Raw genomic sequence first — 4,538 nt, forward strand, 5'->3', positions numbered from 1 at the left:
ATTTCACATTGGCATTAAAAAATCTTAAAAAGTCTTAAATTTAACTTGCTCTGTAGGAACCCTGCATATTAAAAACCAGACATAAATACGAAATAGACCAAATGTGAGAAGAATTTCTTAGCTAGCTGGACCAAAAATACAGACGTTTATTCAGTTGTGCTTTTTGGCCTCGATTCAGGAAATACAGTCCCGTTTTAAACACCATCTTTGGAATCTGGCCCCGCCCACCTCGAAACGTTACACCGATTCTCGCACACACTTCCTGCCAACTGACGAGAGATTTTTATGTGTGGTTAGAGAAATTATTAACTAATGTTGTGTTAACTAATACTGTATTAACTAATGTATCAAACAATCAAGCGTGACATGACACTCAAACCAGGCTGTACCTCGACTAAATCCCAGTTTAATCATGAAAATAAATGATTAGGTAAAAAACAAGTAAAAATCAACATATTCTAGTTAACCTAGAAATTAAACAGTATGAGTGATGCATTAACATCGGTAGTAAATAAAATAAATTTCCTTCAGGTCGGTCGGTCGGGTTTTGTCAGCCTGGGACCCAAAAGGTATTTAATGCTCTCCAAACCAGCCTCCAGTCTTCACCAAAAACAAATAAAAATAATATATATTTAAACTTTATCAGAAACTCTTGGGATTATTTTTTTATATAATGGACGCGGCGACGGAAAAGAAAACAGAAAAGAAAAGGAGATAGGTGAAGAAAGAGATTTAAAATAGAGATAATAGAGAAAAGAAAGAAGCATAAACACAACACATTTAATGAACTTTGATATGTTTTTTTATTTTATCTTTGTTTCTGTTTGTTTTCCTCCACAGAGGATGAACAGGTGTCTGCAGTCTGAGGGACAACGATGGARGTCTTGTTTGCAGTAACTTGAAGCCCCGCCCCCAACCTTCAGGGCCCAGGAGACAGAGCGACAGACTCGTCATCAGTTACAAAACGTGCCTGCCTCCTCCGGTGGGTGGMTTCCTCTGCTCGTCTCCCTCCCCTGCCTTAAAGCATCACCGGTGGTCCGGTGACCCTGCGTACACAAAAATAAAGAAATAAATACTGTGAAGAAAAGATGGGGAGAAGGTCAAAGACGATGACAAAACGTCTGGCACTTTGGACACATTTTAGAAAAAAACAAATCCAGAAACTCAAACTGACTGGGGTCGGGGGGGTCGACTTGACGCCGTTAGAAATGTGACAAGCCCCCCCCCTTCTCCCTGCCTCCCCCCCACACCCTGTTGACGCAGCAGCGTCACGACGTGTCGAGCTCCACCTGCACTTTTCATTTTCTACTTTCCAAAACAAACAAATGGAAGTTCATGCAGACTGTTGTTGAAGACCTCAGCCTCCCACCGGGGGAGGGGGTGGACCAAGTCGACCCGTGGGRTTTCTGCCAGGACTGAAACGACCCGCCCGCCGTCGAGTGTTTGAACTCTGAATCCAGTATTATTTRATGTTCACATGTGAGAGCTCAGCAACGCATCGGTAGAAAACAAAAAGCTAGGAGGAGAACCAACACACACTTTATGTATCAGTGCAGAACACACACTTTTGTTTTTGTTTGTTTTCCTAATTAAAGCACTTTCAGCACAARGTTAGAGGTTACTGGATATTTTGGCTTGAATACCAGGGTAAAAATCAACCATATCTTTAAAGTCAAAGCTTTTCTGGTGATATCTCAGTCCTCCTATTATCTTGTTTCTTTATTTCAAACCAAGACAAGTACTGTTGTGACCTTTAGGTGAGATATAAATATATATATATATATGAAAGAAAAAAAGCACAATGAGTAAAACTAAATGTAAATTAACTGTTTCTCTCCTGAAATCCAGGTAGACTAAAGCCAGAAATGTCTGTGAGCCACGAGTGAAAACCTGCCTCTCATTCTTCTGTTGGTTAAAGGTCCTGTCACACTGTAACAACTTACATCAGGGCTCTTCAACTAAACTGACCCGGGGCCACAGTTACTGCAGGTCAACAGCTCAGGGGCCCAACATCCAGTCATTAAAGTCATTATGTAAATAAAGTATTACAAAGATCTGCTACCTTTAATCATAATCAAAACACACTGTAATAAAAGTAGTGATAATAAAACATTAAAAACAAAAAGAACACATTATGCATCCCATTTAACACAAATATTATTTTGACGTCTCTGAAACCAATTTTATTTTCACTTTCATAGTTTTATCTTCAACTGCTTATAGTTTTAACTCTCTTGGATGTTCATAGAAATGTTTTTTAACAAATTTTTAGCCAAGATTCGGACATTTCTGTAGACACAAGTCTAACTAAAGAAAACTCAAAAAACTCGGGCCGAACTTTGGCCACTTGCAAGCCGGATGTGGCCCGCGGGCCACCAGTTGAACAGCCCTGACTTACYCCAACTTGTGAAAATTTTAGACATTTACGTTGAAGAAGAACTGGAAGCCTCCTTTAGGCGTGTACATACTGTAACGATAAACTGTTCAAATTAGCTTTTATTTGAACTTCGACATAAAAACATTGGTAAGTTGTCTAAAAGCGTTACAGTGTGACAGCGCATTAAGATGGTGTCTCACTGGACTGGGGCTCAGAGTGAGAAAGTACCGGTAGGTCAATTTTCACCTGATTTGTGACCAAACAACCAGTGAAAATCTACAACCATAAAAACACTGAGAAGACATCCAAAGGAAATAAAAACATTGGTTTGTTGTTTGTGACGTGTTCAAACATTTCAGTCCCGCTTCAGTGAGATACCTTTAAAGATCCCAGAAGAGCTCATTTCACAACAAATCTACTTTCCCTGTTCGATCACTAATTCAGATTTGGCTTTTTTTTTTCTTTTCTTTTCTTTCTCTGAACGTACATCTTGTGAATGTCCAAGCGCCTTAAGATGTCACGGTTGTGTTCACGTCTTCACGCGGTCGATCGCCTCGTTTTCAGCGCAGAAATTAATCAAACCGTACTGGAATAAAATGCCTTATTTGAGAATTTTCCCATAAAAAAAAAAAAGAAAAGACAAGATGAGGTCCGGTGTTCTCTTCTGATTTGTTTGTGGCTCCAGAAAGCATCGTCAGAATCGCACCGTCAGCGGAACAGCAACGCTCCGGATGCTGGACGGATATCCCGCTATATCTCGCCTTGACGGAACATTTCCTTTTTTTATTTCTTTGACTCCGGTGGAGAAGTTGACATATGAAGTACCTTTTTTTTTAAGCTGCCAATCATGACATGAAACAAAAAAACTGAATTGTGAGAGAAAGTTGTTCTGTTGGACCACTGCTTCGCACTGATCACATTGATCAGTCGTGGGATCTACAAACCGGAGGAAACGGTGAACGGCTGCAGTGTTTTCCACTGTCGCTACACACTAACCTGGTTCTTTTTGTTTTTTTGTACATCTTTATTTTGTAACGGCTGCAGATAGATGGTTATTAAGTTGTTCGTGACGCCGTGGTGACACACATCGTTCACTTTCGTTCAGCTCTGAAGCATATGTGCATATTATCGGGTCGAGTCTTATTTCAAAAAAAAAAAAAAGTTGCACAACGATGTACAAGATAAGTGTAGTGGGTAGAACTGCTACTCTGTTTGGTGTGATGTCAGTGAGATCTGTACATTTAGCTGGTGACGACCTTTCAGTTTTTTTCTTTCCTTTTTTTTTTTGTACGGCTTTAACCTGTATGTCTTTTAAAAAGACAATTGGTGGAGTATGTATCAGTTGTTTTTTTGTATTTTTTAATACAATAATTGTAAATATTGGTTATATTTTTGTTCAAATGTAAAATGTTTATGCCTCATCATCCAGTTTATACGAAGCTGGGAATCAATAAATACTGCATAAAGACTGAGGTGTAAATTCTTTGATTCATCTCTTCTCCATTTTTCGTTCACAGATAGAGTTCATACGTTCCTGTCTGACTCCAGTGCGTCATTAAAGTCTCTTCCTGCTTTTCTTGTTTTGTCGTGGAAAGCCCACGTCTCATTTTTAATCTCATTCTTGGTTGGGCTGTCCCAAGAGCTGTTTTTTATATTTTTTATTCAGTGGGCTCCAACAAAAATGGGCAAAACAGAAAAATAATAAAGTTGATCCCAGACTGAAAACCTCCAGCTTTGTTTTGCAGATATTATCTTCCTTTGTTGTTTCTGCTGCAGGTAAAACTGCATCACCAGTTAAAGGAGACGTGATGCTTTTAAATCCTCCTTTTCTACATTTAAATCGTCCTTCGTTTGTGSTCTTTATAATGTGGAACTGCAACGCTTTGGTCTGAGTTCCTCTTTATTGTAACTCCACAAGCCCCGCCCCTTTTCTGAGCTGTGTCTCGGATCGACTCATTTTGATGCTGCCTCTTTAGATCCAAACGATTTGCATCACACACCTCCCCTGTCCTGCTTCCAGATCGGTCCACTCATCGAGAATAAAGAAAACATAAGTTGATAAATATGACCCAAACAGATGTAATTTAAAGAGTAACTTACCCCAAAATTAACTTTTTTTTAGCTGATAAACTGCCTAGAATGTGTCTAAAATGTTATATAG

Source organism: Austrofundulus limnaeus, unplaced genomic scaffold, assembly GCF_001266775.1.
Source record: "Austrofundulus limnaeus strain Quisiro unplaced genomic scaffold, Austrofundulus_limnaeus-1.0 Scaffold1606, whole genome shotgun sequence".
NCBI lineage: Eukaryota > Metazoa > Chordata > Actinopteri > Cyprinodontiformes > Rivulidae > Austrofundulus > Austrofundulus limnaeus.